The sequence below is a fragment of the Bombina bombina genome, chromosome 6, assembly GCF_027579735.1.
Source record: "Bombina bombina isolate aBomBom1 chromosome 6, aBomBom1.pri, whole genome shotgun sequence".
Lineage (NCBI taxonomy): Eukaryota > Metazoa > Chordata > Amphibia > Anura > Bombinatoridae > Bombina > Bombina bombina.
In genome coordinates this window covers 712960347-712987288 of record NC_069504.1, presented here as the reverse complement: position 1 = coordinate 712987288, position 26942 = coordinate 712960347, and the positions used below count along the sequence as shown (strand labels likewise).

Below are 26942 nucleotides of genomic sequence, written 5' to 3'. Positions count from 1 at the left end.
TTTTAAAAAATAAGCATCTTTGTAAACTTTAATAAATTAAAGTGCCTCTGTTTCTTTCTAATGACATGATGAGTCCACGAATAATCTAATTACTATTGGGAATATCACTCCTGCAGAGCAGGAGGCGGCAAAGAGCACCACAGCAAAGCTGTAAAATATCACCTCCCTTCCCTCCCACCCCAGTCATTCTCTTTGCTATGTTAGAGCAAGGAAGTGGTAAAGTTAGGTGTTGGTAAAAGATTCTTCAAGCAAGATTTTATTATTCTTTTAAGTGGTGCAAGATTGTACTGCTTTATTCTAGGGTGTAGCTGTAGTCCATATCAGTCTCTTCAGTAGAGCAGTGGTGGCTTTAGAACAATGGGAACTTGTGGGACATTATTCTCACTGCGCCTCCCATGTAGTGTATGCTGCCCTAACTATGAAAGCCTGAGTAAGATCACTCAGTCTTTTTTCTCTTTCCACAGGTCCATGGGAGGGAGAGGACCTCTCAAACCTAGTGAGCTGCCTTTGCTGCCTGGCAGATCTTTGAGGTAATTGCTGCTTTATTTTTTCTGAAATGGAGAAAAATTTGGGCACTTTATTCATTTATTGGGACACACAGTCTCCTCTATAAATTTGGGGGACCAATTCCATAAGGCAGTTTGTTCAATGCAGGCACTGGGGCTACTACGGGGCTGAGGAGTTAAGGGCTAATACATGTGTGAATTCTCTTCTCCCGGCGGTTTGCCTCTGAGACTGTTTACCGACCGGGAGGTGTTTTAAGGCTCATTCTCTGTGTGGTGTTCTCTGCTCCCGGCGGTTTGTCAGACATTTTTACCGACTGGGAGATTACTGTTTAAGACGCCCACGATGGGCGGGACTTAGCTGAGGCGGCAGTTGCGCGCCTTTTTTCACGCTGCGCTTCCGGATCTGTACCTACGCTTGTGGATCTGTACCTACGCTTGTGAAAGAGACTACTCCGGACTCTGGTTTTTACTGAAAATAAATAGAAAAAGACGAGTCCGGATTATTATCTAAATAAGGGGATTCCTCCGGTGCAGCAGGGCAGGTAGGCACCTCAGCAGAGCTAAGCTGAGGTGTAGAGGTCATCTGGGGAATGTTTTTGTATCGTTAGTATACTTTGCTGTAAAAGACGTAACGTTTTGAAATTTAAAGAGACAGTAACGTTTTTTTCTGCTTTAATTTTTTATTAAAGAATTTCAGTTTATTTCATAATTTGATCATTGTGAGTTAGAATGGACCAAGAGGCCCTGCAAAATGACACTTGTTCATTATGTTTTGATGCTAATGTGGAACCACCAATCCCTTTCTGTTCCTCATGTATTAAGAGAACTTTAAATTACAGAGAGAGACTTTTTTTCTGAGCCAACATTTTCTAAGACAGATGCTGTTTAGGAGTCTAATGATAATGTTCAGTTTATGCCGCAGCTTTCTCCTCAAGCGTCCCAACTTTTACCGCCCACACATGCAGTTCCCTGCGCTTCCTCCTTAACTCCTGGAGTTACGCTGCAAGACATCGCTTTCCTCATGTCCTCTGCAGTTTCTGATGCGTTGTCTGCTTTTCCCTTGTTGCAGGGAAAACGCAAGAGGAAAAATAAACATTCAGTAGAGGTTACTGACTCAGTTGTTGCTATTTTGAATGCCCCCTCACAGAAGCCTGAGGAGGAGGATACTTCGGTAGCATCTGAGGGTGAAATTTCAGACTCTGACAGTGTAATTACTTCTTCTGATACTGAGGTTGTATCTTTCAGATTTAAGCTAGAACACCTCCGTATGCTACTCAAGGAGGTTTTAGCTACATTGGATGACAGCGACACCATGGTCGTAGTTAATCCTAAGAAATCCAGTAAGTTAAACAAATATTTTGATGTACCTTCCTTGGTGGAGGTTTTTCCTGTACCAGATAGCTACTGAGATCATTGCTAAGGAATGGGAGAGACCGGGTACCCCTTTGTCTTGGCAAACAGTACCCAAGGCGGAAGGGGCAATTTTCACTCTGGCCAAGAGAAATACTATCCCCATAGAGAATAGTTGTGCCTTTTACGGATCCTATGGACAAAAAATTAGAGGGTTTGCTCAAGAAGATGTATGTAAACCAGGGTTTACAATGGCAACCTGCTGTGTACATTGCTACCGTCACTAATGCAGCGGGATATTGGTTTGATGCGTTGTCTGATGCTATTAGGACAGACACTCCCCTTGATGAGATCCAGGATCGGATAAAAGCCCTTAAGTTAGCTAATTCCTTTTTATTACTGATGCTTCCCTACAGGTTATCAAACTTGGAGCAAAGATTTCAGGTTTTGCTGTACTAGCCCGCAGAGCTTTATGGTTAAAACCTTGGTCTGCGGATGTGTCATCCAAGTCTAAACTTTTAGTGATTCCTTACAAGGGGAAGACCTTGTTTGGACCGGGTTTGACGGAAATAATCTCTGATATTACGGGAGGAAAGGGTAATCTTCTCCCTCAGGATAAGAAAAACAAACAAAAGGGACGTCAGAGTAATTTTCGTTCCTTTCGAAATTTCGTTCCTGGAGATCCAATCAGTCTTGGAACAAGGGAAAACAATCCAAAAAGCCTGCTATTGAAAAGACAACATGAAGGACCTGCCCCCGATCCGGGACCGGATCTTGTGGGGGGCAGGCTTTTCTTCTTCGCTCAGGCTTGGGTTCGAGACATTCAGGATCCCTGGGCAGTGGACATAGTGTCCCAGGGATACAAACTAGAGTTCAAGATTTTTCCTCCCAGAGGCAGGTTTCTGCTTACAAGATTATCTGTAGACCAGACAAAAAGAGAGGCATTCTTACACTGTGTACGGAACCTCTCCAACCTGGGAGTGATAGTTCCTGTTCCGATGGCGGAAGGGAGTCTGGGGTTTTATTCCAATCTGTTTGTGGTTCCCAAAAAGGAGGGAACTTTCATACCAATTTTAGATCTCAAGAGTCTAAACCAGTTTCTCAGAGTACCGTCCTTCAAGATGGAAACTATTCTGGATTTAAAGGACGCGTATCTGTATGTTCCCATTCACAGGGATCATTACAAGTTTCTAAGGTTTGCATTTCTAGACAAACACTTCCAATTTGTGGCTCTTCCTTTCGGCCTTGCAACAGCTCAAAGAATTTTATCAAAGCTTCTGGGATCCCTGTGCTCCGATTACGGGGCATTGCAGTGGTACCCTATCTAGACGACATCCTGGTCCAAGTGCCATCCTTTCATCAAGCAAGGTCCAACACAGAAATGTTATCTTTCCTGCGATCTCACGGATGGAAGGTAAATTTGAAAAAGTGCTCCTTAGTTCTAAATACAAGGGTAACTTTCTTTGGAACCATAATAGATAAACTATCAATAAAGATTTTTCTGACAAAAGTCAGGAAATCAAAGATTTTCGATTCTTGCCTAGCGCTTCAGTCCGCTCCTCGGCCATCAGTGGCTCAGTGCATGGATGTAATCGGGCCGATGGTGGCGGCAATGGACATTATCCCTTTCGCTCGTTTCCACCTCAGACCTCTGCAGTTAAACATGCTCAGTCAATGGAACGGAGATTATGCGGATTTGTCTCCACGAATACAGCTGGAGCAGGAGACAAGGGATTCTCTTCTTTGGTGGTTGTCTCAGGATCATCTCTCCCAGGGAACCTGTTTTCGCAGAACCTCCTGGGTGATTGTGACAACAGACACCAGCCTTCTAGGATGGGGAGCAGTCTGGGGCTCTCTAAAGGCTCAGGGAACTTGGACTCAGTCAGAGTCTGTTCTGCCCATAAACATTCTGGAGTTGAGAGCAATTTTCAATGCTCTTTTGGCCTGGCCTCAGTTAGCCTTGGCCCGGTTCATCAGGTTCCAGTCGGATAACATCACTTCAGTGGCTTACATCAACCATCAGGGAGGGACGCGGAGTTCCTTAGCCATGACAGAGGTAGCCAAGATAATTTAGTGGGCGGAGACCCACAATTGCTGTCTGTCGGCGATCCACATCCCAGGGGTGAACAACTGGGAGGCGGATTTCCTGAACAGACAGTCCTTTCATCCGGGGGAGTGGGAACTCCATCTGGAAGTGTTTTCCAGCCTGATTCTCAAATGGGGTCAGCCGGAATTGGATCTCATGGCATCTTGGCAGAATGCCAAGCTTCCGAGGTACGAATCGAGGTCAAGGGACCCTCAGGCGGTACTAATAGACGCCCTGGCAGTACCTTGGAATTTCAGTCTTGCATACCTATTTCCTCCGTTCGCTCTTCTTCCTCGGGTCATTGCTCAAATCAAGCAGAAGAGGGCGTTGGTGATCCTCATTGCACCGGCTTGGCCTCGCAGAATTTGGTATGCAGACCTGGTGGACATGTCATCTCTTCCACCTTGGAGACTTCCGTTGAGGAAGGACCTTCTACTTCAAGGGCCCTTCCTTCATCCAAATCTAGTTTCTCTGAAGCTGACTGCTTGGAGATTGAACGCTTAATCTTATCCAAGCGGGGATTTTCAGATTTAGTCATAGAGACCATTATTCAGGCTCGTAAACCTGTGACTAGAAAGATTTACCACAGGATATGGCGTAAATATCTATATTGGTGTGAATCCAAGGGCTACTCTTGGAGTAGAGTTAGGATTCCTAGAATTCTGTCTTTTCTTCAAGAAGGTTTGGAGAAAGGATTATCGGCAAGTTCCCTAAAGGGTCAAATATCTGCCTTGTCTATTTTGTTACATAAACGTCTGGCAGACGTTCCAGACGTGCAGTTGTTTTGTCAGGCCTTGGTCAGGATCAGGCCTGTGTTCAAAACAATTACTCCTCCCTGGAGTCTTAATTTAGTTCTTAAAGGGACATAAAACACACATTTTATCTTTCCTGATTTAGAAAGAGCATGCAATTTTAAACAACTTTCTAATTTACTTTTATTATCTAATGTGCTGCATTCACGTGATATCCTTTGCTGAAAATCATATCTAGATAGGCTCAGTAGTTGCTGATTGGTGGCTGCACATAGATGCCTCCTGTGATTGGCTCACCCATGTACATTATTTCTTCAACAAAGGATATCTAAAGACTGAAACAAATTAGATAATAGAAGTACATTTGAATGTTTAAAATTGTATTCTCTATCTGAATCATGAAAGAAAACATTTGGGTTTAGTGTCCCTTTAAGGTTCTTCAAGGGGCTCCGTTTGAGCCTATGCATTCCTTAGATATTAAGTTTGTTATCTTGGAAAGTTTTTTTTCTTGTTGCTATTTTTTCTGATCGTAGAGTGTCAGAGCTCTCGGCATTACAGTATGAGTCACCTTACCTTATTTTTCATTCAGATAAGGTAGTTTTACGTACAAAGTTAGGGTTTCTCCCTAAACTAGTTTCTGATCGGAACATTAATCAGGAGATTGTTGTTCCTTCATTGTGTTCTAATCCTTCTCAGAAGGAACGGCTTCTGCACAATTTGGACGTGGTACGTGCTCTAAAATTTTATTTACAGGCGACTTAGGATTTTCGGTTTTGTTTGTAGTTTTCTCTGGAAAATGTAAGGGACAGAAAGCTACGGCTACTTCTCTTTCTTTTTGGCTGAAGAGTATCATACGTTTTGCTTATGAAACTGCTGGACAGCATCCTCCAGAGAGAGTTACGGCTCATTCCACGAGGGCTGTTTCTTCCTCATGGGCATTCAAAAATGAAGCTTCTGTGGAACAGATTTGCAAGGCTGCAACTTGGTCCTCTCTTCACACTTTTTCAAAATTCTACAAATTTGACACTCTTGCCTCGGCTGAGGCCGCTTTTAGGAGAAAGGTTCTTCTTGACATGAGTCCTTGGCCCGCCCTGTTCTTAAGGCAGGTTGTTGGCATGTTATAAACTTCAGACACCTCTGCACCTTGTTGCTTCCTTTCTCTCCTTTACTTCGGTCGAATGACTGGGGTGGGAGGGAAGGGAGGTGATATTTAACAGCTTTGCTGTGGTGCTCTTTGCCGTCTCCTGCTGGGCAGGAGTGATATTCCCAATAGTAATTAGACTCATTGTGTCAAGAAATAAATACATTTATCAGGTAAGCATAAATTTCTTTCATGTAATTAACAAGAGTCCATGAGCTAGTGACGTATGGGATATACATTCCTACCAGGAGGGGCAAAGTTTCCCAAACCTTAAAATGCCTATAAATACACCCCTCACCACACCCACAAATCAGTTTTTACAAACTTTGCCTCCAAGGGAGGTGGTGAAGTAAGTTTGTGCTAGATTCTACGTTGATATGCGCTCCGCAGCAAGTTGGAGCCCGGTTTTCCTCTCAGCGTGCAGTGAATGTCAGAGGGATGTGAGGAGAGTATTGCCTATTGAATGCAGTGATCTCCTTCTACGGGGTCTATTTCATAAGGTTCTCTGTTATCGGTCGTAGAGATTCATCTCTTACCTCCCTTTTTCAGATCGACGATATACTCTTATATTTACCATTTCCTCTACTGATTCTCGTTTCAGTACTGGTTTGGCTTTCTACAAACATGTAGATGAGTGTCCTGGGGTAAGTAAGTCTTATTTTCTGTGACACTCTAAGCTATGGTTGGGCACTTTATTTATAAAGTTCTAAATATATGTATTCAAACATTTATTTGCCTTGACTCAGAATGTTCAACTTTCCTTATTTCCAGACAGTCAGTTTCATATTTGGGATTATGCTTTAATTATCATATTTTTCTTACCTCAAAAATTTGACTTTTTTCCCTGTGGGCTGTTAGGCTCGCGGGGGCTGAAAATGCTTCATTTTATTGCGTCATTCTTGGCGCGGACTTTTTTGGCGCAAAAATTCATTTCCGTTTCCGGCGTCATACGTGTCGCCGGAAGTTGCGTCATTTTTTGACGTTATTTTGCGCCAAAAATGTCGGCGTTCCGGATGTGGCGTCATTTTTGTCGCCAAAAGCATTTAGGCGCCAAATAATGTGGGCGTCTTATTTGGCGCCAAAAAATATGGGCGTCGCTTTTGTCTCCACATTATTTCAGTCTCATTTTTCATTTGCTTCTGGTTGCTAGAAGCTTGATGTTTGGCATTTTTTTCCCATTCCTGAAACTGTCTTATAAGGAATTTGATCTATTTTGCTTTATATGTTGTTTTTTCTCTTACATATTGCAAGATGTCTCACGTTGCATCTGAGCCAGAAGATACTACAGGAAAACCTCTGCCTGCTGGATCTACCAAAGCTAAGTGTATCTGCTGTAAACTTTTGGTAGCTATTCCTCCAGCTGTTGTTTGTATTAAATGTCATGACAAACTTGTTAATGCAGATAATATTTCCTTTAGTGATGTACCATTGCCTGTTGCAGTTCCCTCAACATCTAAGGTGCAGAATGTTCCTGATAACATAAGAGATTTTGTTTCTGAATCCATAAAGAAGGCTTTGTCTGTTATTTCTCCTTCTAGTAAACGTAAAAAGTCTTTTAAATCTTCTCTCTCTACAGATGAATTTTTAAATGAACACCATCATTCTGATTCTTTGGACTCTTCTGGTTCAGAGGATTCTGTCTCAGAGATTGATGCTGATAAATCTTCATATTTATTTAAGATGGAATTTATTCGCTCTTTACTTAAAGAAGTACTAATTGCTTTAGAAATAGAGGATTCTAGTCCTCTTGATACTAATTCTATACGTTTGGATAAGGTTTTTAAAGCTCCTGCGGTTATTCCAGAAGTCTTTCCTGTTCCTAATGCTATTTCTGCAGTAATTGCTAAGGAATGGGATAGATTGGGTAATTCATTTACTCCTTCTAAACGTTTTAAGCAATTATATCCTGTTCCGCCTGACAGATTAGAATTTTGGGACAAAATCCCTAAAGTTGATGGGGCTATTTCTACCCTTGCTAAACGTACTACCATTCCTACATCAGATGGTACCTCGTTTAAGGATCCTTTAGATAGAAAAATTGAATCTTTTCTAAGAAAAGCTTATCTATGTTCAGGTAATCTTCTTAGACCTGCTATATCATTGGCTGATGTTGCTGCAGCTTCAACTTTTTGGTTGGAAACTCTAGCGCAACAAGTAACAAATCGTGATTCTCATGATATTATTATTCTTCTCCAGCATGCTAATAATTTCATCTGTGATGCCATTTTTGATATTATTAGAGTTGATGTTAGATTTATGTCTCTGGCTATCTTAGCCAGAAGAGCTTTATGGCTTAAGACTTGGAATGCTGATATGGCTTCTAAATCAACTCTACTTTCCATTTCTTTCCAGGGAAACAAATTATTTGGTTCTCAGTTGGATTCTATTATTTCAACTGTTACTGGTGGGAAAGGAACTTTTTTACCACAGGATAAAAAGTCTAAAGGTAAAAACAGGGCTAACAATCGTTTTCGTTCCTTTCGTTTCAACAAAGAACAAAAGCCTGATCCTTCGTCCTCAGGAGCAGTTTCAGTTTGGAAACCATCTCCAGTCTGGAATAAATCCAAGCCTGCTAGAAAGGCAAAGCCTGCTTCTAAGTTCACATGAAGGTACGGCCCTCATTCCAGTTCAGCTGGTAGGGGGCAGGTTACGTTTTTTCAAAGAAATTTGGATCAATTCTGTTCACAATCTTTGGATTCAGAACATTGTTTCAGAAGGGTACAGAATTGGTTTCAAGATGAGACCTCCTGCAAAGAGATTTTTTCTTTCCCATGTCCCAGTAAATCCAGTGAAAGCTCAAGCATTTCTGAATTGTGTTTCAGATCTAGAGTTGGCTGGAGTAATTATGCCAGTTCCAGTTCCGGAACAGGGGATGGGGTTTTATTCAAATCTCTTCATTGTACCAAAGAAGGAGAATTCCTTCAGACCAGTTCTGGATCTAAAATTATTGAATCGTTATGTAAGGATACCAACGTTCAAGATGGTAACTGTAAGGACTATATTGCCTTTTGTTCAGCAAGGGAATTATATGTCCACAATAGATTTACAGGATGCATATCTGCATATTCCGATTCATCCAGATCATTATCAGTTCCTGAGATTCTCTTTTCTAGACAAGCATTACCAATTTGTGGCTCTACCGTTTGGCCTTGCTACAGCTCCAAGAATTTTCACAAAGATTCTCGGTGCCCTTCTGTCTGTAATCAGAGAACAGGGTATTGTGGTATTTCCTTTTTTGGACGATATCTTGGTACTTGCTCCGTCTTTACATTTAGCAGAGTCTCATACGAATCGACTTGTGTTGTTTCTTCAAGATCATGGTTGGAGGATCAATTTACCAAAAAGTTCTTTGATTCCTCAAACAAGGGTAACCTTTCTGGGTTTCCAGATAGATTCAGTGTCCATGACTTTGTCTTTAACAGACAAGAGACGTCTAAAATTGATTACAGCCTGTCGAAACCTTCAGTCTCAATCATTCCCTTCGGTAGCCTTATGCATGGAAATTCTAGGTCTTATGACTGCTGCATCGGACGCGATCCCCTTTGCTCGTTTTCACATGCGACCTCTTCAGCTCTGTATGCTGAACCAATGGTGCAGGGATTACACGAAGATATATCAATTAATATCTTTAAAACCGATTGTTCGGCACTCTCTAACGTGGTGGACAGATCACCATCGTTTAATTCAGGGGGCTTCTTTTGTTCTTCCGACCTGGACTGTAATTTCAACAGATGCAAGTCTCACAGGTTGGGGAGCTGTGTGGGGATCTCTGACGGCACAAGGAGTTTGGGAATCTCAGGAGGTGAGATTACCGATCAATATCTTGGAACTCCGTGCAGTTTTCAGAGCTCTTCAGTTTTGGCCTCTTCTGAAGAGAGAATCGTTCATTTGTTTTCAGACAGACAATGTCACAACTGTGGCATACATCAATCATCAAGGAGGGACTCACAGTCCTCTGGCTATGAAAGAAGTATCTCGAATTTTGGTTTGGGCGGAATCCAGCTCCTGTCTAATCTCTGCGGTTCATATCCCAGGTGTAGACAATTGGGAAGCGGATTATCTCAGTCGCCAAACGTTGCATCCGGGCGAATGGTCTCTTCACCCAGAGGTATTTCTTCAGATTGTTCAAATGTGGGGGCTCCCAGAGATAGATCTGATGGCCTCTCATCTAAACAAGAAACTTCCCAGGTATCTGTCCAGATCCTGGGATCCTCAGGCGGAGGCAGTGGATGCATTTTCACTTCCTTGGAAGTATCATCCTGCCTATATCTTTCCGCCTCTAGTTCTTCTTCCAAGAGTAATCTCCAAGATTCTGAGGGAATGCTCGTTTGTTCTGCTAATAGCTCCGGCATGGCCTCACAGGTTTTGGTATGCGGATCTTGTCCGGATGGCATCTTGCCAACCATGGACTCTTCCGTTAAGACCAGACCTTCTGTCTCAAGGTCCTTTTTTCCATCCGGATCTGAAATCCTTAAATTTAAAGGTATGGAGATTGAACGCTTGATTCTTGGTCATAGAGGTTTCTCTGACTCCGTGATTAATACTATGTTACAGGCTCGTAAATCTGTATCTCGAGAGATATATTATAGAGTCTGGAAGACTTATATTTCTTGGTGTCTTTCTCATCATTTTTCTTGGCATTCTTTTAGAATACCGAGAATTTTACAGTTTCTTCAGGATGGTTTAGATAAGGGTTTGTCCGCGAGTTCTTTGAAAGGACAAATCTCCGCTCTTTCTGTTCTTTTTCACAGAAAGATTGCTATTCTTCCTGATATTCATTGTTTTGTACAAGCTTTGGTTCGTATAAAACCTGTCATTAAGTCAATTTCTCCTCCATGGAGTTTGAATTTGGTTTTGGGAGCTCTTCAAGCTCCTCCGTTTGAACCTATGCATTCATTGGACATTAAATTACTTTCTTGGAAAGTTTTGTTCCTTTTGGCCATCTCTTCTGCTAGAAGAGTTTCTGAATTATCTGCTCTTTCGTGTGAGTCTCCTTTTCTGATTTTTCATCAGGATAAGGCGGTGTTGCGAACTTCTTTTGAATTTTTACCTAAAGTTGTGAATTCCAACAACATTAGTAGAGAAATTGTGGTTCCTTCATTATGTCCTAATCCTAAGAATTCTAAGGAGAAATCATTGCATTCTTTGGATGTTGTTAGAGCTTTGAATTATTATGTTGAAGCTACGAAATCTTTCCGTAAGACTTCTAGTCTATTTGTTATCTTTTCCGGTTCTAGGAAAGGCCAGAAAGCTTCTGCCATTTCTTTGGCATCTTGGTTGAAATCTTTAATTCATCTTGCCTATGTTGAGTCGGGTAAAATTCCGCCTCAAAGAATTACAGCTCATTCTACTAGGTCAGTTTCTACTTCCTGGGCGTTTAGGAATGAAGCTTCGGTTGACCAGATCTGCAAAGCAGCAACTTGGTCCTCTTTGCATACTTTTACTAAATTCTACCATTTTGATGTATTTTCTTCTTCTGAAGCAGTTTTTGGTAGAAAAGTTCTTCAGGCAGCGGTTTCAGTTTGAATCTTCTGCTTATGTTTTTTGTTAAACTTTATTTTGGGTGTGGATTATTTTCAGCAGGAATTGGCTGTCTTTATTTTATCCCTCCCTCTCTAGTGACTCTTGTGTGGAAAGATCCACATCTTGGGTAGTCATTATCCCATACTTCACTAGCTCATGGACTCTTGTTAATTACATGAAAGAAAACATAATTTATGTAAGAACTTACCTGATAAATTCATTTCTTTCATATTAACAAGAGTCCATGAGGCCCACCCTTTTTTGTGGTGGTTATGATTTTTTTGTATAAAGCACAATTATTCCAATTCCTTATTTTATATGCTTCGCACTTTTTTTCTTATCACCCCACTTCTTGGCTATTCGTTAAACTGATTTGTGGGTGTGGTGAGGGGTGTATTTATAGGCATTTTAAGGTTTGGGAAACTTTGCCCCTCCTGGTAGGAATGTATATCCCATACGTCACTAGCTCATGGACTCTTGTTAATATGAAAGAAATGAATTTATCAGGTAAGTTCTTACATAAATTATGTTTTTCTTTAAGATTTCATACTGTATTTTAATTCATTTAAAGTTTACAATCACTTTGACTTCTCTCTTGTCTGTGGCATTCTGTATCCCAGGGGGCCTCATTACTTTCTATGAAAGGCATCCATCATCTCTCTTGGAGTTCCAGATTCTGCCCTTTTTCTTATAGAATGCAGTGAGTTAACCCCCCTGTGAAGTCTGCACTATAATTTCTCTGCAAATGAGACTCTTTGATTATCGGGCCCAGTTTTATTTTAAATAGAAGAAATAAGAAGTGCAATCTGATTTGTAAAATATACACACTCTTAAATATACAACGTATGATCCTAATTTGTTAAAAGGACATTAAACACCTGCTGAAATGCCTTTAAATATTGCTCCTTATGTTCAGTCAAAATCAAGTAAGCATGGATGTCTGCCATCTTGTCAGCTTACCCCAAATTGTTCAATTTTCTTTTGTTGTTGTTGTAATAACAATGGTTTACCATTGCTTGATGGCATGCTGCCATATTGTGACATACTTTACACACGGGCACAGGAGTCATATAACATGGACCATACATTGTTTTATTATGTATGCTGCTTAGAGGAATCTCATCTGCAGCACACGCTCACTGTGAGGCATGCAGAGCGTGTGCTGCAGTGTTTGTGGAGATATTTTTTTTTTAAGTGTGAGTGACTGATATATAGTAATAACAAGTATTGTCAATATCATTTTATATAAGTGAGTAAATGCACGGCTTCAAACACAATAATTAAAAATAGCAAGCTCTGGGGAGGGAGACCAGCCCTGGAAATAAAGGGTACACTTTGCATAGTGAAATCCGAGCTCCAGTTATATCTAATTGTTGCACTCCTGACCCTGCAATGCATGATACTGCACCCGGGAGATCCTTACTCTTCCAGCCCGAACTTTGGATCCCTCCTTGGGCTCAAAGCATGACTCCTCCTGCCGGCTAACAGAAGGCAGCCCAGCCTGTCACTGACAGGGATCGTGTGCAAACTGCAGCCTGTCACCACCAGGGAGCTTCTGGCAACTCTACAAACATTTTTAAACTAATTTCAAGCATTTAACCGGCAGAAGGACTCACGCGCCTATCAGTGATTTTCTTTTCTCATTGTTACTAAAAATGTTCTGATTTTTATTTAACATATAACAAGAATTGTAAGTCAACTTAAAATTTCTTAGTATACTGTTTCAGATGTGTTTTGAAATACTAAATGGACAGTATTCTCCTACAAACAGCTGATGAGATTTAATTGTATTTACGGATTCTATAGAAACACCCTTTTAAATGGTCTGGGCTCCTCCCCCCCCATTGGGAGGTTGATTGTTTACATAGTTTTTCTACTGCACTATAACATTTAAAACTGCGTTTGTCTGTTGAAACCACCCCTTATACTAAAAATGGCAAAAGGAGCAGTTTGTAAAATGCTTCATACACTCTAGTACAGGGTTCTTAAAACCACGGGTCAGAACCCAATACTGGGTCACAACACCATGTTTACTCGGTCGCGACTTGTGTGTGTTGTATGAGAGTGCTTTTTTGTTTGAGAGTGTGTTTGTATGTGTGTGTTTTAACAACCTTTTACAACACTTTCAAGTATGACTACAATTAGGAATAAAGTATGCGCACAGATTAAGTCACCGATAATTGCAGCTATCTTGTGGTACATTACTTAAGACATTTTCAGATCAAGCATGAAAATAGGGTCACAAAGGTGTGTAGTATCATGCTACTGGGTCTTGGGAAAAAAGTTTAAAGAACCCTGCTCTAGTACACGGGTTTTCAAATCTGACATCAGTTCTCCCTAACAGGTCAGATTTTGAGAATATCTGAACTAGAGCACAGGTGAAATAATCAGCTGATTAGTAACATGGTTATTTTACCTGCTCTCACCCAAGGTAATCCTGAAAATCTAGCCTGATAGGCAGGCCTGAGGATAGGTTTGAAAACCACTGCTTTAGTAGGTAAGATTATTGGGAACACATTAAAGGGGAGGAAACTTGTACACTACAATGCCCCTTTAAAGAATGCTTACTATTGACCTATATTCTCTGCTTTTAAGTTGTTTCCTCAGTTGTCATTTTCTCTAAACCTTATTCAAACTATGACGATTAGAGCAATGATTGTAAAGTGGCTGGTAAAATATTTAACCTTTTGTTCATCTCCTCTTCCCTGTTAATTAGAGGTATCTTACAGGTAGAACCTGTTTGATGTTTTTTCGAGTGGATGAGTCTCTAGTTTGGCTGCTAATTTTTCTTTTTTTTTTTTTTTTTTACTTTTGTGTAACTACCTCCCTTGGAAATTTTAGCAATCATTTTTAACCATTAGAATTATAATTCAGGCTTTCTTCCAGCTATTTATTTTTCTATTTATTATTATTTCTACAAATTAAAAAAAGTTAAACTTTCTTGAATCACAGAGCATGCAATTTTATAAAACATTTCAATTTGCTTCTTGTATCAATGGAATTAATTCTCTTGGTGCAGCCTTTGTTGAAAAACACACAGGCTCAGGAGCAGCAATGCATTGCAAGGGACTAACTGCTGACTGTTAGCTACACATACTTACCTTTACAGTGCAAAATGAAAATATTCTAGTGTGTTCTATCATTTTATCATATTATTAGTGCTAGAATATAACAGTGTTTAACCCCTGCAAAATGTGTTAAATATATATTTAAAGTCGGGCTAGAGAGAGGCAATGCACTACTGGGGGGTTGTCTGAACACATCTGGTCATCCGGTGACATGAGTAGGGTTGCCACATCGGCCATGTTTTCCTGGACACTTATGAGTTACACATGCTGCAGGGTAAGCAGGTGGGAACATGTATTGTGCCTCTGGACATCACACGATTGAACAGCGCTATTCATGTTCCTCCCTGCAGCATGTGTAACTCCAGGAAAACATGGCCGAGGTGGCAACCCTACTCATGTCACCGGATGACCAGATGTGTTCAGCCAACCCCTTTAACTATATGTTTAACACATGTTGCAGGGTTTAAACACTGTTATTCTAGCAGTAATAATATGATAAAATGATAGAACACACTAGAATATTTCTCCAACATAGGTGTGTCCGGTCCACGGCGTCATCCTTACTTGTGGGATATTCTCTTCCCCAACAGGAAATGGCAAAGAGCCCAGCAAAGCTGGTCACATGATCCCTCCTAGGCTCCGCCTTCCCCAGTCATTCTCTTTGCGATGCAGATAAGGTGGTTTTACGTACTAAACCTGGTTTTCTTCCGAAAGTTGTTTCTAACAAAAACATTAACCAGGAGATAGTCGTGCCTTCTTTGTGTCCGAATCCAGTTTCAAAGAAGGAACGTTTGTTGCACAATTTGGATGTTGTTCGTGCTCTAAAATTCTATTTAGATGCTACAAAGGATTTTAGACAAACATCTTCCTTGTTTGTTGTTTATTCTGGTAAAAGGAGAGGTCAAAAAGCAACTTCTACCTCTCTCTCTTTTTGGATTAAAAGCATCATCAGATTGGCTTATGAGACTGCCGGACGGCAGCCTCCTGAAAGAATCACAGCTCATTCCACTAGGGCTGTGGCTTCCACATGGGCCTTCAAGAACGAGGCTTCTGTTGATCAGATATGTAAGGCAGCGACTTGGTCTTCACTGCACACTTTTACTAAATTTTACAAGTTTGATACTTTTGCTTCTTCTGAGGCTATTTTTGGGAGAAAGGTTTTGCAAGCCGTGGTGCCTTCCATCTAGGTGACCTGATTTGCTCCCTCCCTTCATCCGTGTCCTAAAGCTTTGGTATTGGTTCCCACAAGTAAGGATGACGCCGTGGACCGGACACACCTATGTTGGAGAAAACAGAATTTATGTTTACCTGATAAATTACTTTCTCCAACGGTGTGTCCGGTCCACGGCCCGCCCTGGTTTTTTAATCAGGTCTGATAATTTATTTTCTTTAACTACAGTCACCACGGTATCATATGGTTTCTCCTATGCAAATATTCCTCCTTTACGTCGGTCGAATGACTGGGGAAGGCGGAGCCTAGGAGGGATCATGTGACCAGCTTTGCTGGGCTCTTTGCCATTTCCTGTTGGGGAAGAGAATATCCCACAAGTAAGGATGACGCCGTGGACCGGACACACCGTTGGAGAAAGTAATTTATCAGGTAAACATAAATTCTGTTTTTCATTTTGCACTGTAAAGAAATAAAACTATATTACACAGAGACTATGCTTGTCTGTCACATCTGCAGCACAGTGACACAGAAAGCTGCTGAACATGTAGTCTTTATTATTTATTTATTTTTACAATACAGTCACATGGAGAGGAGGAGATTATTATTATTATTATTATTATTATTATTATTATTATTATTATATGCTGTGTCCCTCCTAGACCCGAGCAGGAGTTCAAAATGTGACTTTGTTCCGCTGCAATGACTCAAGTCACCTGAGTAGTAGTAATGATAAATGTTTAACTAGACCATAAATGTGAGCTGCTGGGTATGTCGGGCTCATTAAACATTAAAAATAGATCAAATATGCAAAGGTGGCAGAGAACATTGGACTCACAAGCAAATGCAATTAATTGCATATTCCCTAAATGAAAAAACCCAAGTTACAAGATGGGAGTAGAGCAGTTAAATTAAATCATTATATTGATAGGTTTAGCAAGAGTTAAACTATAAGTAATTCTATATATAATATTGTGGTACTTTTATATTAATAAATAAATATATTTTATTTATAGTAATATTTTTTTTGGCTAATACTGTTCTACACAATGCTTCAGTTAGGATAGAGTACCATTTCTCAAAAAAAATAAATACGGTTTAATTCTATTATCCAATTTACATCTTTTTCTTGATTTTCTGTGTTAAAGGGGCATAAAACCCATTTTTTTTCCTTTCATGATTCCGATAGGACGTGATTTTATATAACTTTCGAGTTTACTTCTATTATCTAATTTTGTTCTCATAGTATCCATTTGTTGAGGTAGACTCAGAAGCTGCTGATTGGTGGCTACACACACACATATACATATATATATCCACGGAGTCCTCGATTACTGTTGGGAATTGAGGAGGCAAAGAGCATCACAGCAAAGCTGTTGAGTATCACTCCCCTTCCTCAATCCCCAGTCATTCTCTTTGCCATCCGTGCAAGGAGGAGGTGAAGTTTTGGTGTCTGAATAGATTTTCTTCAATCAAGAGTTTATTTTGAGAGCCAGGGCAGGCTTGCTCTGATCTTTCCTTCTTCAACTAAGTTTAGCTGTACTCCACCTTAGTCTCTTCATTATGGTAGCTTTCAAGCATTTAGGAACTTGTGAGGTGGGCCTCACTGTGTTTTCTTAAAATTGCTGCCATTATGTAGAAAGCCAGAGTAGGCTTACTCTGTCCTTTCTCCAACATAGGTGTGTCCGGTCCACGGCGTCATCCTTACTTGTGGGATATTCTCTTCCCCAACAGGAAATGGCAAAGAGCCCAGCAAAGCTGGTCACATGATCCCTCCTAGGCTCCGCCTTCCCCAGTCATTCTCTTTGCCGTTGCACAGGCAACATCTCCACGGAGATGGCTCAGAGTTTTTTGGTGTTTAAATGTAGTTTTTATTCTTCTATCAAGAGTTTGTTATTTTAAAATAGTGCTGGTATGTACTATTTACTCTGAAACAGAAAAGAGATGAAGATTTCTGTTTGTAAGAGGAAAATGATTTTAGCAACCGTTACTAAAATCGATGGCTGTTTCCACACAGGACTGTTGAGAGGAATTAACTTCAGTTGGGGGAAACAGTGAGCAGACTTTGGCTGCTTGAGGTATGACACATTTCTAACAAGACTTGGTAATGCTGGAAGCTGTCATTTTCCCTATGGGATCTGGTAAGCCATTTTCTTAATTTTCAATATAAGAAAAAAAGGGCTTCACAAGGGCTTTAAAGACTGGTAGACATTTTTCTGGGCCAAAACGATTACTTTATAAGCATATTTAATGGTTTATAACTTTGGAGAGTTATTTTAATCTTGGGAATTTTATTAAAAAAAACGGCAGGCACTGTATTGGACACCTTTTTCACTGGGGGCCTTTTCTAGTCATAGGCAGAGCCTCATTTTCGCGCCACTAATGCGCAGTTGTTTTTGAGAAGCAAGGCATGCAGATGCATGTGTGAGGAGCTCAGATCCACTGAAAAAGCTTATTGAAGGCGTCATTTGGTATCGTATTCCCCTCTGGGCTTGGTTGGGTCTCAGCAAAGCAGATACCAGGGACTGTATAGGGGTTAAATGTAAAAACGGCTCCGGTTCCGTTATTTTAAGAGTTAAAGCTTTCAAATTTGGTGTGCAATACTTTTAAGGCTTTATGACACTGTGGTGAAATTTTGGTGAATTTTGAACATTTCCTTCATACTTTTGCGTATATTAGTAAAAAAGTGTGTTCAGTTTAAAATTTAAAGAGACAGTAACGGTTTTATTTTAAAACGTTTTTTGTGCTTTGTTATCAAGTTTATGCCTATTAACATGTCTGAACTATCAGATAGACTATGTTCTGTATGTTCGGAAGCCAAGGTTCCTCTCCATTTAAATATATGTGATGAATGTGACAAACAAAGTAGGGACAATGATGCCACTGATAATAATGTTGCCCAAAATGATTCCTTAAGTGAGGGGAGTAAGCATGGTACTGCATCATCTCCTTCTATGTCTACACCAGTCTTGCCCACTCAGGAGGTCCCTAGTGAATCTAGTGCGCCAATTCTCCTCACTATGCAACAATTAACGGCTGTAATGGATAATTCTATTAAAAACATTTTAGCCAAAATGCCCACTTATCAGCGAAAGCGCGACTGCTCTGTTTTAGATACTGAAGAGCATGAGGACGCTGATGATAATGGTTCTGACATGCCCTTACACCAGTCTGAAGGGGCTAGGGAGGTTTTGTCTGAGGGAGAAATTTCAGATTCAGGAAAAATTTCTCAACAAGCTGAACCTGACGTTATTACATTTAAATTTAAATTGGAACATCTCCGCGCTCTGCTTAAGGAGGTGTTATCTATTCTGGATGATTGTGACAATTTGGTCATTCCAGAGAAATTATGTAAGATGGACAGGTTCCTAGAGGTCCCGGTGCCCCCCGAAGCTTTTCCTATACCCAAGCGGGTGGCGGACATTGTAAATAAAGAATGGGAAAGGCCCGGCATACCTTTTGTCCCTCCCCCTATATTTAAGAAATTATTTCCTATGGTCGACCCCAGGAAGGACTTATGGCAGACAGTCCCCAAGGTCGAGGGGGCGGTTTCTACTCTAAACAAACGCACCACTATCCCTATAGAAGATAGTTGTGCTTTCAAAGATCCTATGGATAAAAAATTAGAGGGTTTGCTTAAAAAGATGTTTGTTCAGCAAGGTTACCTTCTACAACCAATTTCATGCATTGTTCCTGTCACTACAGCAGCGTGTTTCTGGTTCGAGGAACTAGAAAAGTCGCTCAATCAAGCATCCTCTTATGAGTTCAAGCACTTAAGTTGGCTAACTCTTTTACCTTAGACGCCACTTTGCAGTTAGCTAGATTAGCGGCGAAAAATTCAGGTTTTGCTATTGTGGCGCGCAGAGCGCTTTGGCTGAAGTCTTGGTCAGCGGATGTGTCCTCCAAGAACAGATTGCTTAACATCCCTTTCAAGGGGAAAACGCTGTTTGACCCTGACTTGAAAGAGATTATTTCAGACATCACTGGGGGAAAGGGCCACGCCCTTCCTCAGGATAGGTCTTTTAAGGCTAAAAATAAAACAAATTTTCGTCCCTTTCGCAGAAACGGACCAGCCTCGAATTCTACATCCTCTAAGCAAGAGGGTAATTCTTCTCAAACCAAGCCAGCCTGGAGACCGATGCAAGGCTGGAACAAAGGTAAGCAGGCCAAGAAGCCCGCTACCGCTACCAAGACAGCATGAGATGCTGGCCCCCGATCCGGGACCGGATCTGGTGGGGGGCAGACTCTCTCTCTTCGCTCAGGCTTGGGCAAGAGATGTTCAGGATCCTTGGGCGCTAGAAATAGTTTCTCAAGGTTATCTCCTGGAATTCAAGGAACTACCCCCAAGGGGAAGGTTCCACAGGTCTCAATTGTCTTCAGACCAAATAAAAAGACAGGCATTCTTACATTGTGTAGAAGACCTGTTAAAAATGGGAGTGATTCATCCTGTTCCATTAGGAGAACAAGGGATGGGGTTTTACTCCAATCTGTTCATAGTTCCCAAAAAAGAGGGAACATTCAGGCCAATTTTGGATCTCAAGATCCTAAACAAATTTCTCAAGGTCCCATCGTTCAAGATGGAAACCATTCGGACAATTCTTCCTACCATCCAGGAAGGTCAATTCATGACCACGGTGGATTTAAAGGATGCGTATCTACATATTCCTATCCACAAGGAACATCATCGGTTCCTAAGATTCGCCTTTCTGGACAAGCATTAACAGTTTGTGGCACTTCCATTCGGACTAGCCACTGCTCCAAGAATTTTCACAAAGGTACTAGGGTCCCTTCTAGCGGTGCTAAGGCCAAGGGGCATTGCAGTAGTACCCTACTTGGACGACATACTGATTCAAGCGTCGTCTCTACCACAAGCAAAGGCTCATACGGACATTGTCATAGCCTTTCTCAGATCTCACGGGTGGAAAGTGAACGTAGAAAAAAGTTCTCTATTCCCGTCAAGAGTTCCCTTCTTGGGAACAATAATAGACTCCTTGGAAATGAAGATTTTTCTGACAGAAGCCAGAAAATCAAAACCTCTAAGCTCTTGTCAAGTACTTCATTCTGTTCTTCTTCCTTCCATAGCGCAGTGCATGGAAGTAATAGTTTTGATGGTTGCGGCAATGGACATAGTTCCTTTTGCGCGAATTCATCTAAGACCATTACAACTGTGCATGCTCAGACAGTGGAATGGGGATTATACAGATTTGTCCCCGACGATCCAAGTAGATCAGAGGACCAGAGATTCACTCCGTTGGTGGCTGACCCTGGACAATCTGTCCCAAGGGATGAGCTTCAGAAGACCAGAGTGGGTCATTGTAACCACCGACGCCAGCCTGGTGGGCTGGGGCGCGGTCTGGAAACACCTGAAGGCTCAGGGTCTATGTTCTCGGGAAGAATCTCTTCTCCCGATAAACATTCTGGAACTGAGAGCGATATTCAATGCTCTCAAGGCTTGGCCTCAACTAGCAAAGGCCAAATTCATAAGGTTTCAATCAGACAACATGACGACTGTTGCATATATCAACCATCAGGGGGGAACAAGGAGTTCCCTGGCGATGGAAGAAGTGACCAAAGTAATTCAATGGGCGGAGCTTCACTCCTGCCACTTGTCTGCAATCCACATCCCAGGAGTGGAAAATTGGGAAGCGGATTTTCTGAGTCGTCAGACATTTCATCCGGGGGAGTGGGAACTCCATCCGGAAATCTTTGCCCAAATAACTCAATTATGGGGCATTCCAGACATGGATCTGATGGCGTCTCGTCAGAACTTAAAGGTTCCTTGCTACGGGTCCAGATCCAGGGATCCCAAGGCGACTCTAGTAGATGCACTAGTAGCGCCCTGGACCTTCAACCTAGCTTATGTGTTCCCACCGTTTCCTCTCATTCCCAGGCTGGTAGCCAGGATCAATCAAGAGAGGGCTTCGGTGATCTTGATAGCTCCTGCGTGGCCACGCAGAACTTGGTATGCAGACCTGGTGAATATGTCAGGTAAGTGCCAATTTTTTGTTTTAAAAAAATATGATGGAACTAAGATGGAGACTGCACTAAGGGTTTAAGTCCTGTATTACAAGCAGGTACGTTATGGCAGGGTGCAGTCGCTGTATATGGGATATAGAGAGTGTAAGGTGGCTCAGTTTTTATTCATACAGGGAGCAGACTTTTGTGTGCTTGGTGGAGGTGAATTGCCTAAGACGGAGTAAGTTGTTATAAACTTTCCTAATGGTCGTCAGAGCCGCCGCTGATAGGAAAGGGGGTGGTTCCCTTTGGTTGCGGCGGTGTTCCATTTTTACAAAGCGCGTTTTTTTTTTATGTGAAGGATGCAGCGCATAACGGACTGTTAGACTGACTTCCTTAGATCTTCTGATACTCCTACGGCAGTTGTGTGCCAATCAAGTAAGCTAGATTGCGACCTCTTGTTTCTCTGGAGCGCAGAGGGGGCAGGTAGGCACCTCAGTATAAAGCTGAGGTGTAGAGGTTCCTTTAGTTAATCCTCCATTGTATAGGAGGTTTTCATTGTTTCAGTCTGTACATTTCTTTAAAATAAAAAATCATATAGTTTTTGTAAGGGGTGATTAACTATTCTTTTTTCCTGTGGGAATCATCTTAAAGGTACAGTGTAAAAATAGAAAATCCTTTTTTTTTTTTTTTTTTTTTTTGTTCCCTTACAAAGTTTTGTCAAAGATGGACTCAGAAATGGTCCCTTCTGTTGCATGCGAACTTTGAGCACCCAGGTTAAACCCCCTTTGCCTTTCTGTTCTTTTTGTATAGAGAGAACATTAATTAAAGACAGACTTTTTGAGGCTGAGCCACCACTCTCTCAGGTTGATGCTGCTCAGGCAATGCCGCAGCTTCCTCCTCAAACGCCCCAAGCCTTATTGGCATCTCATGCAGTGCCCTGCGGTTCCTGTCAATCTCCTGGAGGAGTTTTTTTGCCCGCAGAAATTTCCGCACAGGTATCCTCTGCGGGATCTGAGGCGTTAGCTGCCATTCCCATGCTTCAGGGAAGACGCAAGAGGAAAATTAAAAACCAGATTGTAAGGTTTCTGATCCAGTACCGACTAACCAGGTTGCTCTTTTGCACAAATCTGAAGAGGATACATCGGTAGCCTCTGAGGGTGAAATCTCAGATTTGGACAGTATAATTCCTTCTTCTGATACTGAAGTAGTATCCTTTGGGTTTAAGCTTGAACACCTCCGTGTACTATTAAGAGGTTTTGGCTACCTTAGACTACTCCAAGACTCCCGTCGTTGTCAACCCTAAGAAATCTAGTAAACTAAATAGATACTTTGATGTCCCCTCCTTGGTGGAGGTGTTTCCTGTGCCAGACCGGGCTACGGAAATTATATCTCGGGTATGGGAGAGGCCAGGTATTCCTTTTTCCCCTTCTCCAGTTTTTAACAAGATGTTTCCAGTAGCTGACTCCATTAAGGAGTCGTGGCAGACGGTGCCCAAGGTAGAAGGGGAGATTTCTACTTTGGCTAAGAGTACTACTATTCCTATAGAGGATAGTTGCTCTTTCAAAGATCCAAGGGATAAGAAGCTGGAGGCTTATCTAAAAAGGATGTACGTTTATCAAGGTCTTCAATGGCAACCTGCAGTATGTATTGCTACTGTCACAAGTGCCGCAGCCTAATGGTTTAACGCATTGTCTGAGTTTCTTCAAGCAGAGACTCCTTTGGAGGAGATTCAGGATAGGATTAAGGCGCTTAAGTTAGCCAATTCCTTTATTACTGATGCCTCTTTGCAGGTCATTTAAATTAGGTGCCAAAATATCTGGTTTCGCAGTATGGGCACGAAGAGTGTTATGGCTGAAACCTTGGTCAGCGGATGTTTCTGCCTACCCTGGTCCAAATAAGGTCTTACTCTTGTAAGGAATCACCAAAAGTTTCGACTTGGATGAAATTATTTCCGATATCACGGGTGGTAAAGGGTCTTTTCTGCCACAAGATAATAAAAACAGACTGAAAGGACGTCAGAGTAATTTTCGTTCCTTTCGTAACTTCAGAGGTAAGTCTTCCTCCTCCTCTACCAAGCAGGATCAGTCAAAGCCATCTTGGAAACCAAATAAGTCTTGGAATAAGGGGAAACAATCTAAGAAACCTGCAGCTGATTTTAAGTCAGCATGAAGGGGTTGTCCCCGATCCGGGATCGGATCAAGTGGGAGGCAGACCGTTCTCTCAAGCATGGATATATGTTCCAGATCTTTGGGTCGTGGACATCGTATCCCTGGTTTACAAATTAGCATTCAAGACTTTTCCTCCCAGGGGCAGGTTCCACCTCTCAAGATTATCTGTAGACCAGATAAAAAGAGAGGTGTTCTTGAAATGTGTAGAGTATCTTTCCCTCCTAGGAGTAATAGTGCCTGTGCAGGTGCAAGGCCTAGGGTTCTATTCCAATCTATTTGTAGTTCCCAAAAAAGAGGGAACATTCAGACCTATTCTAGATCTAAAGTGTCTAAACAATTTTCTCAGAGTACCGTCCTTCAAGATGGAAACTATTTGTTCCATTCTTCCATTAGTGCAAGAGGGTCAGTTCATGATGACCATAGACTTAATGGATGCGTACCTTCATGTTCCCATTCACAGGGAGCATCACAAATTTATGAGATTTGCCTTTCTGGACAATCATTTTCTGTTTGTAGCTCTTCCATTCAGTCTAGCCACAGCTCCCAGGATTTTCTCAAAGGTCCTGGGGGCTCTGTTGGCAGTGGACGACATTCTGGTTCAGGCGCCATCAGGCGCCATCTTTTCTACTAGCAAAATCTCACACAGGGATCTTGTTGTTTTTTCTTCATTCTCACAGATGGAAGGTGAATTTGGAAAAGGGCTCCCTTGTTCAGCTACAAGGGTGGTCTTCTTAAGAACCATTATAGGTTCTCTATCAATGAAAATATTTGACGGAAATCAAGGGCCAAGATTCTTTCCTCTTGCCTATCTCACCAGTCTGCAGTTCGACTATCAGTGGCTCAATGTATGGAAGTAATTTGGCTGATGTGGCTTCCATGGACATAGTTCCCTTTGCTCGATTCCATTTGAGAGCTCTACAGTTATGCATGCTCCATTAATGGAACGGGGACTATGCAGATCTGTCCCAGAAAATAGTTCTAGATCAAGCGACGAGAGACTCTCTTCCGTGGTGGTGGTCTCAGCAACATCTGTCTCAGGGGACATGCTTTCAGAGACCCTTATGGGTAATTGTGACCACGGACGCCAGCCTGATGGGCTGGGGAGCAGTCTGGGACTCATTGACGGCTCAGGGACTTTGGTCTCAGGAGAAATCTGCTCTCCCCATAGACATATTGGAGTAGAGAGCGATATTCAATGCCTTGATGGCTTGGCCTCAACTGGATTTAGTTCGATTTATCAGGTTCCAGTCGGACAACATAACTTCAGTGGCTTACATCAACCACCAGGGAGGAACTCGAAGTTCCTTAGCAATAAAAGAGGTGGCTCGAATCATTCAGTGGTCAGAAGCTCACAATTTCCGTCTATCTGCCATCCACATTGCAGGGGTGGACAACTGGGAAGCGGCTTTCCTGAGCAGACAGACTTTTCATTCCGGGGAGTGGGAACTCCATCCGGAAGTGTTCTCCAGGTTAATGGGGGGTACCAGAATTGGTTCTGATGGCGTCTTGACAGAACGCCAAGCTTACAATAATACGGTTCAAGGTCAAGGGATCCTCAGGCCTTCCTGATCGATGATCTCGCAGTTCCTTGGAATTTCAGGTTGGCATATCTTTTACCTCCATTTGCTCTCCTTCCACGAGTCAACGCTCGTATCAAGCAGGAGAGAGCATTGGTAATTCTAATAGCTCCTGCGTGGCCTCGCAGGATATGGTATGCAGATCTAGTTGAAATGTCTTTTCTGCCACCGTGGAGACTACCTCTGATGAAGGACCTTCTACTTCAGGGTCCTTTTCTTCATCAAAATCACGTTTCTCTGAAGCGGACTGCTTGGAGATTGAACGCTTAATTTTATTTAAGTGTGGGTTTTCCGAGTCGGTCATTGAGACCATGATTCAGGCTTGTAAGCCTGTTACTAGGAAGATTTACCATAAGATATGGAATAAATATCTTTATTGGTGTGAATCCAAAGGATACTCTTGGAATAGGATCAGGATTCCAAGAATTTTATCTTTTCTCCAGGAAGGTCTGGAGAAAGGGTCGTCTGTCAGTACTTTGAAGGGCTAAATTTATGCTCTATCTATTTTATTTCACAAGCGTCTGGCGGAAGTGCCTGATGTGCAATCATTTTTTCAGGCCTTGGTCAGAATCAGGCCTGTGTTTAAATCTGTTGCTCCACTTTTGAGTCTTAACCTTGTTCTTAAAGTTTTGCAACAGGCTCCGTTTGAGCCAATGCATTCCATAAATATTAAGTTATCTTTGAAGGTTTTGTTTTTTACTCCTATTTCTTCTGCTCAGAGAATTTCAGAACTCAGCTTTGCAGTGCGACTCGCCTTATCTTATATTTCATGCAGATAAGGCAGTACTTTGTACCAAGTTTGGTTTTCTTCCTAAGGTTGTTTCGAATAGAAATATTAATCAGGAAATTGTTGTTCCTTCTCTCTGTCCTAATCCTTCTTCTCATAAGGTAACGTTTGTTATGCATGCTCTTAAATTCTATTTGCAGGCAACTAAGGATTTTCGCCAGTCTTCTGCTTTGTTTGGTTTTCTGGGAAACGTAATGGTCAGAAAGCTACTGCTACTTCTCTTTCTCTCTGGTTGAGAAGTTTAATTTGTTTGGCGTATGAGACTGCTGGACAGCAGCCTCCTGAGAATCACAGCTCACTCCACCAGGGCTGTATCTTCTTCCTGGGCTTTCAAAAATGAAGCTTCTCTGGAACAGATTTGCAAGGCTGCAACTTGGTCCCCATTGCATACTTTTTCCAAATTTTATAAATTCAATACTTTTGCTTCGGCTGAGGCTATTTTGGGGAGAAAGGTTCTTCAAGCGGTCAAACCTTCTGTTTAGGTGTACCTGTCTTGTCCTTCCCTAGTCCTCAGTGTCCTTTAGCTTGGGTATTGGTTCCCAACAGTAATTGAGGACTCCGTGGACTCCCATATCTTAGGAAAGAAAACAAAATTCATGCTTACCTGATAAATTTCTTTCTTTCCGGATATGGTGAGTCCACGGCCCGCCCTATATTGTTAAGACGTTTTTTTTTTTTACTAAACCTCAGGTACCTCTACACCTTGTGTTTCTCCCTTTCTCCATTTTCCTTCGGTCGAATGACTGGGTATTGTGGGAGGGTAGTGATACTTAACAGCTTTGCTGTGGTGCTCTTTGCCTCCTCCTGCTGGCCAGGAGTGATATTCCCAACAGTAATTGAGGACTTGTGGGCTCACCA

At 41.8% G+C, this 26942-nt stretch overlaps 1 protein-coding gene across 1 annotated transcript in view; it reads left to right on the top strand.

Moving 5' to 3' along the window:
• LOC128664583 (dynamin-2) overlaps positions 1-26942 on the top strand; it is a 178629-nt gene that overhangs the window by 103645 nt on the left and 48042 nt on the right. The gene's annotated exons all lie outside the window — the stretch shown is intronic.